Source organism: Schistocerca gregaria, chromosome 3 (assembly GCF_023897955.1).
Source record: "Schistocerca gregaria isolate iqSchGreg1 chromosome 3, iqSchGreg1.2, whole genome shotgun sequence".
NCBI lineage: Eukaryota > Metazoa > Arthropoda > Insecta > Orthoptera > Acrididae > Schistocerca > Schistocerca gregaria.
In genome coordinates this window covers 216,441,947-216,455,835 of record NC_064922.1, presented here as the reverse complement: position 1 = coordinate 216,455,835, position 13,889 = coordinate 216,441,947, and positions in this window count along the sequence as shown.

Below are 13,889 nucleotides of genomic sequence, written 5' to 3'. Positions count from 1 at the left end.
TGGTGTGTCATGGTAAGTCATATATTACAATACCGGACCTAATATCGATTCCTGTAGTACCTATGCAGTGTTTATTCGTTCTTTTGCAAATGCTATTTCAGTGTGTGGGTTACATAATGCCTCAATCTACTGGCAAGAAGTCAAATGGTAGTAATAACTTATAGTTCACATCAGTATAGAAGAAGGGTCCCAAAAATAAACATACGTGATACTGTCCAGTTTCATTCATATGGCTCTGTTGTAGAACATTACAGCGCACTGAGCTGTGACAGAATACTTCAGCCAGATTGGTCTCCTTAATAGCAACCAGCACAGATTCCAAAAACATGGGTCTTTTTAAACATAACGCACTCTCTCCACATGTGACATTTATAAAGCAGCTAACAAAAGGAAAGAGGTGGCTGTACTATTTGCAGACGTCCAAAAACATTTAGTTCAGGACTACACCGCAGCTTATTTACGAAGCTGCTATGAATGAAACCGCATTTGTTAATAATTCTTGGTAGAAGGGACGCACCATATTATGCAATATGGAGAATCAGTGACAGACGTAATCTATAAATGAATTCTGGCGTCCCCAGGCTGTGTTTTTCACTGCTAATCTCGTATGGTTACAGTGACGTGCCATAACATTTTTTAAGAAGGTACAAGTAAATGTATGGTCTGAAAGAACTGGACAAATACAGTATTTGTACGCAACAAATCAAATCAAAAAGTCTGGCATTTGTTTAGAGGAAGTGTTTAACATGAAGTCCATTCATCTCAATGCATGTCTCTGCCCTTCGGTGTAAGGACTCAAACACTCTTTGAAAGCGCCCTGGTTGGTTCTGAATTTGCTGAGATGCATGGAAGACACAGTTTCTTAGTGTCTGTATATCGTTTCTAGGAGTGGCGTAGACCAGTTGCTTAAACCATAAGTCTAGTGTATTTAGGTCTGGAGAACGAGCAGGCCAAGGTATGAGACCACCCTTGCGAATCCACCGGTTTTCAAATATCATCGTCAGGTATATCTATATCTACCGCCAAGAACGCCTACCCATATATTGATCGAGAATCGATCCTGATGACTTGTTTCTTGAACCGCGTGGGGATTTTTATCGGCCCACACCTGCTTACTATGGACGTTTAAAATGCCATCTAGTGTAAATGTTGCCTCAGCACTAAACAAATTGTGGATCTGCATTACACTTTCGCAAGAACCACTGGTAGAACTGCTCTCTGGCAGTATGGTCTTTTGCCCGAAGGGCCTCGACACGCTTAATATGGTACGGATACAACAAATGCTCATGAAATACCGCCCAGACCAGAGGATAACTAACAACTTCAGCTGTTGATATTCGTCGCACACTGGTTCCTGGATTGTCATCCACAGCACCTAGAACACGGTCCTCCATTTCAGGCGTGCATACTGAAAGACGCCTTCCACTGTCTACTTTGTTGGGTGCAACGCAACCCGTTTCTCCATGGCGACTGAACAGTCGGCTGGAAAGCTTAACAGATGATACCCTGTTTACAGGTTACAGGTTACATGTTGTCAGATTAACTCCATCTGCTAAACCATAGCAGCAAATCATATCTGCCATTTGCTTTGTGGAATGAAAGGTCTCCGTTGCTAGGCTGTGTCTGAGAATCTGCAAGAGATAAAACCTGTTGTATCGCACCACAGATATCACAGTAACATATGCCTTAAACGTCGCCTATAAGTAGACCAAATATCACGGTACGCACCAGGAGTTAGGAGGAATGTACGTGAACGTAAAACAGATGTAACAAAACAACGGTACAACGTAAACGGACAACTCACTGTGGACCACTGAGCTAACAAATGCTTATATCGATACTGTGCGCCAGTATTCCGCTCGTTGTTACTCCCGTTGGCCACAACGGCACATTCTAGTAACGCGTATTGTTATGTCGCATATCAGAACATATTCTCTATTGGACCCATGGTCACAAGACATTTTGCCGGCCGGAGAAACCGAGCGGTTCTAGGCACAACAGTCTGGAACCGCGCGACCGCTACGGTCGCAGGTTCGAACCCTGCCTCGTGCATGGATGTCCGTGATGTCCTTAGGTTAGTTAGATTTAAGTGTTCTAAGTTCTACGGGACTGATGACCTTAGAAGTTAAGTCCCATGGTCCTTGGAGCCATTTGAACCATTTGAACCCCCAAGACATTTTGTCTTGTCTTTATACATACTATCATCCCCGGAAATATTGGATACCTTTTTTTAACTCCTGTACCCAGCAAAGCTTTGGAAAGATTTAAAAATGACAAAATGTTTGGGCATTTAAGTTTAAGAATTGCGCAAGTATGCACTTCACACTCGTATCACTGCAGTACTAATGAGTCATGACTGGAACCATAGGCTCACCCCGATGACTGAATGATTACAATGTATATAAAAAGGTGGAACTCTTTGGTTCGTCCGTAGGTTCGTTAGCGGCCAACAAAGCAGTTTATATTCCTTGAGTAATGCTAATGTGTGTGAGGTACCATTTTAAACAGAGTAACACAGGTTATTTAAGATATACAGAAAGGGGCAGTTTCTTGTTCCCCTGATCAAGTACATGACAGGTGTTACGACGTAGGAAGTGTCAAGAACTGCTGGATAGCGCGTAGTGAGAGAATCGTCAAGCGTTTCTATTGCACACCTGTGTTGAACTCGTAATATGCCGTGGAAGAACATGATTCCTGTTGAATCCTGCGTACTCGTCAAATATGGGCTTCCTAGGATTAATAGCCAACAATTCAAGCAAATCGTATTTATTAATGAATTTTATTGCAAAAGGTAATGATTATAATATTTAACTTTGTCTTCAACACATGTGTCGCTAGCAAATGACGACAGACGAAATAAACAATGCTCTTCAGTGTATACAGTTCCTATGTCCCTCGTCTTGAAATGCCTAACCTCGATGCTGCTGTAAAAGTGAGTCGGGACAAGTCGGCGCTGCGTTTATGTCCTCTTAGCATAGAGCCCGCTACCGTCGTGTTGTCATGCTAAAGATGGGTAAGTTAGCTTGCAATTGGCTGACGTCTTCTTCTCAGCCCTCACTGTTTTCTCGTTTGCGCAAGGCGTGCTGGCGCTTGACTTTAGGGCTTAACAGTTCAAGCACACGGTATTGTTCAACTGTTGATCGCATTATTATGCGACTTTGAACTAGCCTATATTCCTGTATCCCCAGATTAAAACTCCTTAATATTCAAAACATAATCCAAGTACTCTTATTCCAAGTAACTTCACATACTACTGACGCTTGGTTCGTAGCTAACAATTAGAAGTAAACACAAATTTCTTGTTAAAAGAACTGATTCTGATCGTGTCATGTGAAGTCTTATAAAGAGTTCTGCAGAATTCGTGGTGCGAAGTTGATGAAATGGAAACAAGGAACTAGATCACTTCTCTAAGTAATCTCTGGGTACTTGGCAGATAAGTCTTCATTCTCTGCTTCATATCCGTCGCAATACATCATAATGGAAGTTCAATGATTGTCTAGGTACATACATTGAAACTGCCTTCAATGTAACCGGATTACATAATTATTTTGTCATTAAACTTGCGTTTCGTTTCATCATCCTACTAGTGGTCTTAATCTCACAAGCCCACTTGAAGATTAATTTTTCCGTCGTTACTTACAGTTTAAACAAAGTGTCGAGTATATCGTCGGGGGTAACAAAGTTGAAAATAATATTGTTTATCAAATGCATAAGTGGCGATCTGTTGTACACAAGGTTATGTAACGGAAGAAGGTTGTCTCAACTATCTTGGACCGGTCTTTAAATCTTGTGTTATATACACTCCTGGAAATTGAAATAAGAACACCGTGAATTCATTGTCCCAGGAAGGGGAAACTTTATTGACACATTCCTGGGGTCAGATACATCACATCATCACACTGACAGAACCACAGGCACATAGACACAGGCAACAGAGCATGCACAATGTCGGCACTAGTACAGTGTGTATCCACCTTTCGCAGCAATACAGGCTGCTATTCTCCCATGGAGACGATCGTAGAGATGCTGTATGTAGTCCTGTGGAACGGCTTGCCATGCAATTTCCACCTGGCGCCTCAGTTGTACCAGCGTTCGTGCTGGACGTGCAGACCAAAGGGAGACGACGCTTCATCCAGTCCCAAACATGCTCAAAGGGGGACAGATCCGGAGATCTTGCTGGCCAGGGTAGTTGACTTACACCTTCTAGAGCACGTTGGGTGGCACGGGATACATGCGGACGTGCATTGTCCTGTTGGAACAGCAAGTTCCCTTGCTGGTCTAGGAATGGTAGAACGATGGGTTCGATGACGGTTTGGATGTACCGTGCACTATTCAGTGTCCTCTCGACGATCACCAGAGCTGGACGGCCAGTGTAGGAGATGGCTCCCCACACCATGATGCTGGGTGTTGGCCCTGTGTGCCTCGGTCGTATGCAGTCCTGATTGTGGCGCTTACCTGCTCGGCGCCAAACACGCATACGACCATCATTGGCTCAAAGGCAGAAGCGACTCTCATCGCTGAAGACGACACGTCTCCATTCGTCCCTCCATTCACGCCTGTCACGAAACCACTGGAGGCGGGCTGCACGATGTTGGGGCGTGAGCGGAAGACGGCCTAACGGTGTGCGGGACCGTTGCCCAGCTTCATGGAGACGGTTGCGAATGGTCCTCGCCGATACACCAGGGGCAACAGTGTCCCTAATTTGTTGGGAAGTGGCGGTGTGGTCCCCTACCACACTGCGTAGGATCCTACGGTCTTGGCGTGCATCCGTGCGTCGCTGCGGTCCGGTCCCAGGTCGACGGGCACGTGCACCTTCCGCCGACCACTGGCGACAACATCGATGTACTGTGGAGACCTCACGCCCCACGTGTTGAGCAATTCGGCGGTACGTCCACCCGGCCTCCCGCATGCCCACTATACGCCCTCGCTCAAAGTCCGTCAACTGCGCATACGGTTCACGTCCACGCTGTCGCGGCATGCCACGGCAAACTGGCTGACACTGACGGTGGCGGTGCACAAATGCTGCGCAGCTAGCGCCATTCGACAGCCAACACCGCGGTTCCTGGTGTATCCGCTGTGCCGTTCGTGTGATCATTGCTTGTACAGCCCTCTCGCAGTGTCCGGAGCAAGTATGGTGGGTCTGACACACCGGTGTCAATGTGTTCTTTTTTCCATTTCCAGGAGTGTATTAACGTCTCAAGTCGCTGTCTTCTTAAATGACGAATACAGCACAGTGCAGAATTCTTGCTGCGCCATTCAGGATGCCGCGTTTGTACCTTCTGACTTCCTTCATCCCATATTTACATCATACACTCCTATTCCGGGGCACAAAACATCGCATCGCCACTGAATGAAAAAAATAATGGCAAGCCGACATGTCATAGCTCAGTCGCATGCAGACGGTGCTGCCTTATACTATCCTCCATATGAGCAGTTTTGTTAAGCGTATAAAGTACTGGATTTATATAAAGTATCAATAAGGTTACATACCAAATGAGAAATAACAGCCGCACAGAGTGTCCGCGCGGTTTGGGGCGAGGTGTCCCGGACTGCGCGGCTCTTGCCAACGGATGTCCGAGTCCTACCTCGTGTGTGTGTGTGTGTGTGTGTGCGTGTGCGTGTGCCCGCGCGCGTGTGTGTGTGTCGTTCTTAGCATAAGTTAGTTTAAGTAAGTTGTAAGTGTAGGGACCGATGACCTCAACAGTTAGGTCCCTTAGGAAGTCACGCACATTTGAACATTTAAAAAATAACAGCATGTCGACATGTCACATCTTCTTCGCATTCAGACAGTGATACCTCATACTTGTTCATCGTATAAGCAATTTTGTTAAGCTAACAAACTACTGGATTTACGTACATTATTAATCACGTAGTATGCTAAATATCCACCAAGTTTGTCATTCTATAACAGCATTTTTACACTTAAAGGCATTTTATATAATATTTGGTATGTTAGAATATATTATCATGATGAACTGCAAGTAATCTACATCTATTCCAGAAATCGTGATCACATTATTAGTACTCACGCCATATTTGTATTTTGAAATGGACAACGAAATTACTCAGGATATATTCTACATATATGGGTTTTCTTCCTTTGACTCTGCAACAAATGTCTGAGATAAACACATAATCCATGTAAGGCAGTTGCAAGACATGTTGATAAAACTAACAATAATAATTATGTGACTATATATGATGCTACTTGGATTTTTTTAAAATATGAGTAGATAATGGCAATGAATTATTGCTAGAAAATATTGAAAGTTCTATGGTATCCCAAATGAGAATAGCAGGACCATATATTAATGCTAACCTAAAATACTAAGAAATTCTAGTTACTTAAGTAAAATTAACAATTACTTCCGCTTTAGGCTGTCTTCCTGAAAATGAAAGAACGCTGCTAATGCTTAAATTTCTTGTGGAAGACTTTGAGGTCTACGATCTCATGAGTACAATAAATTCCTTTGCAGAACTAGGATGATTTCTACACATTTTCTGCATCTGTCCTACCGTTACTAAAACTATGACTGTTTCTGTCAAAGAGTCTGTGGATCCTCCTGTGGATATTTGAACTCATGGATAAGGTACGTAGAGGCGGGAAAAGGGTCACGTTTTTCTAGTAGCAGAGAAATTGTCGGCTCCTAATCAACTAGAAGGTATTATTGGCATCGCTTAGAGATGGCGATGCAACAACATATTGGGCAATGCGAATCGGTACCATAGACATTAGCGAGGGTTCGTTACTGTCTCCAACGACGTATGGGAGGGTCTTTGCAAGGTCACACCTCCCTCTCAGCGACAGAAGTGCCCCTGCACTAAGGTCTATACAGTGCGGAGTATGCAAGTGCTCGGCCCCAGTTCGAGATATTAGCTATAGCAGTCAACATAATAGTGCAGGACCACAGAGTAGTTACAGTTTTTGACGAAATGTACTTTGGCAAAGGTTGCACATTGTATCTCAAGAGCACAGTTTGTTAATTAGTGCATCAAACGGTGCATCGTTAATCCGTGCCTCCTGTAAATTATACAGTACCCTGTGGAAAGCCGACCGGTGTGACCGAGCGGCTCTAGGCGCTTCAGTCTGGAACCGCGCGACCGCTACGGACGCAGGTTCAAATCCTGCCTTGGGCATGGATGTGTGTGAACTCCTTAGGTTAGTTAGGTTTAAATAGTTCTAAATTCTAGGGGACTGATGACTTCATAATGCTCTGAACCATTTGAACGATGTGGAAAAGAAGTGTGTCAAAGTACATATTTTATTCATTTGCGTATTAAAGTGAATTAATTTCTCATCTGAATTTGTTAAGAATGTATCATGTCCAAGAGCAATCGAGAAACTCAAGGTTGTAGCCGGAAGCTGTAGTTTCCTCTTGCCACAACAATATAACTTTCATTAATGGGAGCATCGAAATCCAACAAAACGATGCTATCTACTACTGCTTTGGATAGTGGAATGGATCAAGAGGGTCATTGTTTAAACGAGTAGCAAGTGCCGTGATCTTCAAGGTAAAGAGGACGAATGAAGAGACTTGTGTACTAGTGACTTCGTTTTGTCGATGAAATTTTATGTCAGACTACACTTTCTAAGCTAATGGTTATGTAATAAACAGACAACATTTGAATATGTCTCAGAGACATTTTTGTATTATTTTTGGATTTGTAGATTCTTCTTTTAGAAATCTTACGAAGATGTGACATTCTTGTACGTTTAAGGGCATGTGTGATGTTATTTGTGCAATTAACAAAAATGGTCAAATGGCTATGAGCACTATGGGACTTAACTTCTAAGGTCATCAGTTCCCTAGTACTTAGAACTACATAAACCTAACTAACCTAAGGACATCACACACATCCATGCCCGAGGCAGGATTCGAACCAGCAACTGTAGCGCCTTTAACCACTTGGCCACCCCGGCCGGCTGCAATTAACATCTAACGGTGAAAACTATTAAGGGAGCCCTCAAATATTTTCAGGTGTTCTTGATACATATCTGAGGAACTGAACGCAAGAGTCTTCATTCTATAACACACTTGGATGATCATATTGATTGTAAAGTCAGCATTTCAGCACGACTTAATTATGTTAAACGTTAGTCACTTCTCATTATGAGCCTGATAACTTAGTGATCGGGAGGCAAGTACGATGATGCAGCAGCCTAAGAACTCAAAAAGCGGATGCGACCTTTGGTTATCGAATACTGGCCTAGCGACTCAGATTTCAACAAGATAAATTTTCGTAAAGTGCTTGTGGACAATTTCGTGACAACTGCACAGCCAGGTACGTAGCTTATTTGACATCCACTGTTCTTCAAATAGGCCTTACCGAGCGATTTGCAGCAATGCAAGACTTAATCCACATTCTGTCGTCCTGACTTTAATTTTGTTGGTGTATCTAAATCGCTTAAGACTCAAACTGTGAATGTTTTGTTTTGAACAGGACAAGGCTAATTACCTTTCTTAACCTTTCCCTAATCAAGCCTCTCCTCCGTCGCTAATAGTCTCATTGTCGACGAAACGTTAAGGTCTTTCCTTCCTTCCATTCTTTCTTTGAAGCATAATTCGTTCCCTGATTCTAATAAACACCTAATCAACGGGAAGTTAAGCGCTACAGGATTTTTTTAACATCTGTTAGGTTCTCTTCTTGGTGACCAAATTATTAAAGATTTTGTGGCTCCATGTTGACCTGGAGGGGTGCACGTATCGAATACCGATACAAATGATCTGTCAAATCACCATCCGGGCCAGAAAAGAGATTATTAGAGCGCTGATAACGCGCCCAAGACGAATATGAGTTCCAACACCTAAGGGACAAGGTGTAACACCTGGAACCTTTCTTGAGGAGTAATGGGTACATCACCATTTACATAAAAAGCTTCACGAAGTCAAACATTCGGCGAAGTGAATCATCGAAAAAAGTAATGAAAGGCGCGGAATCTCTGCTATAAATTCCTCAGAGTGATGAACAAAATCGGCCCTATATTGGGTAAACACGGCATATAATCCCCTTATGAACCGACAAATGAAATCACAGAATCTCTCAGAGCGTCGAAGGATGAAAGGGACACACTTACAATCCCAAAATATATCGGATACCATATGCATGTTGGAAGATCTGACACGACGGTTAATCAGCAACACGATCACCGAACATGAGCGGCATTACTGGATGGAACAGGTGAAGGAGTCGCCCGCGGAAGAAGTCGCACTGTGTGAGACTGACCACAAAATGAAACACAGCGACACGGAAGTTCTTGGTGTAGAGAAGAGCTACGATATCCACTTGTTTGAGTTATCTACAGAAATTCATGAACATGTTGATAACTTCAACAGCGATGAGAAGAGTCAGAGCATCCTGGATTCCCGGCCTTCAGCAAAGGACCGTTGCGGGTAGCAAGGGGCAACCACAGCGGTGATGACCACGGGAACGCCCATGGACTCATGTCGTGCCAGGTGGATATAATCCACAGTCCCGAGATCGACATCTGTCCGCGACCAGCAACAGAATGTGATTATTTCAAAATGCCAGCCACTCGTGTTAGCGAAAAATCACAAAAATCGTTATACAAACGTCGCTCGAAGAATCCTAGACAGGAGCCAACGGACAATTTATCTTGGTAGTGAGTCGGACTTATACGAAGTACCGTTCAAAATGGCTTTGAGCACTAGGGGACTTAATAACTGCGTTCATCAGTCCCCTAGAACTTTTCTTTTTTGGTGATCAGTCAACTGAGTGGTTTGATGCGGCCCGCCACGAATTCCTTTCCTGTGCTAACCTCTTCAGCTCAGAGTAGCAACCTACGTCCTCAATTATTTGCTTGACGTATTCCAATCTCTGTCTTCTTCTACAGTTATTACCCTCTACAGCTCCCTCTAGTACCATGGAAGTCATTCCCTCATGTCTTAGCAGGTGGCCTACCATCCTGTCCCTTCTCCTTATCAGTGTTTTCACATATATCTTTCCTCTCCGATTCTGCGTAGAACCTCCTCATTCCGTACCTTAGCAGTCCACGTAATTTTCAACATTCGTCTATTGCACCTCATCTCAAATGCTTCGATTCTCTTCTGTTCCGGTTTTCCCACAGTCCATGTTTCACTACCATACAATGCTGTACTCCAGACGTACATCCTCAGAAATTTGTTCCTCAAATTAAGGCCGGTATTTGATATTAGTAGACTTCCCTTGGCCAGAAATGCCTTTTTTGCCATAGCGAGTCTACTTTTGATGTCCTCCTTGCTCCGTCCGTCATTGGTTATTTTACTGCCTAGGTAGCAGAATTCCTTAACTTCATTGACTTCGTTACCATCAATCCTGATGTTAAGTTTCTCGCTCTTCTCATTTCTACTACTTCTCATTACCTTCGTCTTTCTCCGATTTACTCTCAAACCATACTGTGTACTCATTAGACTGTTCATTCCGTTCAGCAGATCCTTTAATTCTTCTTCACTTTTACTCAGGATAGCAATGTCATCAGCGAATTGTATCATTGATATCCTTTCACCTTGTATTTTAATTCCACTCCTGAACCTTTCTTTTATTTCCATCATTGCTTTTACGATATACAGATTGAAGAGTAGGGGCAAGAGGCTACAGCCTTGTCTTACACCCTTCTTAATACGAGCACTTCGTTCTTGATTGTCCACTCTTATTATTCCCTCTTGGTTGTTGTACATATTGTATATGACCCGTCTCTCCCTACAACTTACCCCTACTTTTTTCAGAATCTTGAACAGCTTGCATCATTTGATATTGCCGAACGCTTTTTCCAGGTCGAGAAATCCTATGAACGTGTCTTGTTTTTTTTTTTTTTTTTTTTTTTTTTTTTTTAACCTTGCTTCCATTATTATCCGTAACGTCAGAATTGCCTGTCTCGTGCCTTTACTTTTCCTAAGGCCAAACTGTCGTCACCTAGCGCATTTCCAATTTTCTTTTCCATTCTTCTGTATATTATTCTTGTAAGCAGCTTCGATGCATGAGCTGTTAAGCTGATTGTGCGATAATTCTCGCACTTGTCCGCTCTTGCCGTCTTCGAAATTGTGTGGATGATGCTTTTCCGAAAGTCAGATGGTATGTCGTCAGACTCATATATTCTTCACACCAACGTGAATAGTCGTTTTGTTGCCGCTTCCTCTAATGATTTTAGAAATTCTGATGGAATGTTATCTTTCCCTTCTGCCTTATTTGGCCGTAAATCCTCCAAAGCACTTTTAAATTCCGATTCTAATACTGGATCCCCTATATCTTGTAAATCGACTCCTGTTTCTCCTTCTATCACATCAGACAAATCTTCACCCTCATAGAGGCTTTCAATGTATTCTTTCCACCTATCTGCTCTCTCCTCTGCACTTAACAGTGGAATTCCGTTGCACTCTTAATGTTACCACCGTTGCTTTTAAAGTCACCAAAGGTTGTTTTGACTTTCCTGTACGCTGAGTCTGTCCTTCCGACAATCATATCTTTTTCGATGTCTTCACATTTTTCCTGCAGCCATTTCGTCTTAGCTTCTCTCAACTTCCTATTTATTTCATTCCTCAGCGACTTGTATTTCTGTATTCCTGATTTTCCCGGAACATGTTTGTACTTCCTCCTTTCATCAATCAACTGCAGTATTTCTTCTATTACCCATGGTTTCTTCGCAGCTACCTTCTCTGTACCTACGTTTTCTTTGCCAACTTCTGCGATGGCCCTTTTTAGAGACGTCCATTCCTCTTCAACTGTGTTGCCTACTGCGCTATTCCTTATTGCTGTATCTATAGCGTTAGAGAACTTCAAACGTATCTCGTCATTCCTTAGAACTTCCGTATCCCACTTCTTAGCGTATTGATTCTTCCTGACTAACGTCTATAACTTCAGCCTACTCTTCATCACTACCATTTTGTAATCCGAGTGTATATCTGCTCCTGGGTACGCCTTACAATCCAGTATCTCATTTCGGAATCTCTGTCTGACCATGATGTAATCTAATTGAAATCTTCTGGTATCCCCCGGCCTTTTCCAAGTATACATCCTCAACTTGTGATTCTTGAACAGGGTATTCGCTATTACTAGCTGAAACTTGTTACAGAACTCAATTAGTCTTTCTCCTCTTTCATTCCTTGTCCCAAGCCCATATTCTCCTGTAACCTTTTCTTCTACTTCTTCCCCTACAACTGCATTCCAGTCGCCCATGACTATTAGATATTCGTCGCCCTTTACATACTGCATTACCCTTTCAATATCCTCTACACTTTCTCTATCTGTTCATCTTCAGCTTGCGACGTCGGCATGTGTACCTGAACAATCGTTGTCGGTGTTGGTCTGCTGTCGATTCTGATTAGAACAACCCGGTCACTGAACTGTTCACAGTAACACACCCTCTGCCCTACCTTCCTTTTCATAACAAATCCTACTCCTGTTGTACCATTTTCTGCTGCTGTTGATATTACCCGATACTCATCTGACCAGAAATCCTTGTCTTCCTTCCACTTCACTTCACTGACCCCTACTATATCTAGATTGAGCCTTTGCATTTTCCTTTTCACATTTTCTAATTTCCCTACCACGTTCAATATTCTGACATTCCACACCTAGACTTGTAGAACATTATCCTTCCGTTGATTATTCAATATTTTTCTCATGGTAACTTCCCCCTTGGCAGTCCCCTCCCGGAGATCCCAATGGGGGCCTATTCCGGAATCTTCTGCCAATGGAAAGATCATCATGAGACTTCTTCAACTACAGGCCACATGTCCTGTGGATACACGTTACGTTTCTTTAATGCAGTGGTTTCCATTGCCTTCTGCATCCTCATGTCGTTGATCATTGCTGATTCTTCCGCCTTTAGGGGCATTTTCCCACTCCTAGGACAAGAGAGTGCCCTGAACCTCTATCCGCTAGTCCGCCCTCTTTGACAAGGTCGTTGGCAGAATGAGGCTGACTTGCTATGCCGGAAGTCGTCGGCCGCCGATGCTGATTATTTATCAAAATTTAGGCAGTGCGGGGATCGATCCCGGGACCGAAAACGTTTTGATTATGAATCAGAGACGCTACTCCTAGACCACGCAATATCTTTTTCCCGAGAACATAGAACTAATTAAACCTAACCAACCTAAGGTCATCACACACAACCATGCCCGAGGCAGGATTCGAACCTGCGACCATAGCAGCCGCGCGGTTCCGGACTGAAGCGCCTAGAACCGCTCGGCCATACCGGCCGGCCTTCCAAATAAATAGAATTGCTGGTTCACAACCGTGCAAAAATAATAAAAATCGAAGATGTAAAAAAGGTGAAAAGGTAAATACCATATGCAATTACATAAGCTCAAGAGGCGTTGTAAATGTCGTATATCTAGGAATACATACGGTATTTCGAGTGCAATAACTTTCCACTAGCACAGTCAGAAACTAAAATTCATTAATTTCCAGTATATCTAGCTTTAACATATCCAGTTCCCTTCTTAAATTTTCTATCGTATCTGCCCGCTTCAGTGATCTGACATTCCACGCTCCGATCCGTAGGAAACTAGTTTTGTTTCTGTTGATAAGGATGTCCTCCTGAGTAGTCCTCGCCCGGAGATCCGAATGGCGGGCTACTTTATCTCCGGAATACTTTACCCTAGAGGGTGTCATCATGTTTTAGCTATACCGTTGACCTGCAGGCCCTCGATAAAAATTACGGCTGCAGTTCCCCTTGCTTTCAGCCGTTCGCAGTACCAGTAGAGGAAAGGCCGTTTTGGTTAATGTTACAGAAGGAGATCAGCCAATCACCCAGACTGCTGTCGTTGTACCTACTGAAAAGGCAGCTGCCCCTCTTCAGGAACCACACGTTTGTATGGACTCTCAAAAGACCCCGCCTGTTTCGCTTGCAATGCTGCTATTCTATCTCTGATACACTCAAGTCTAAGTAC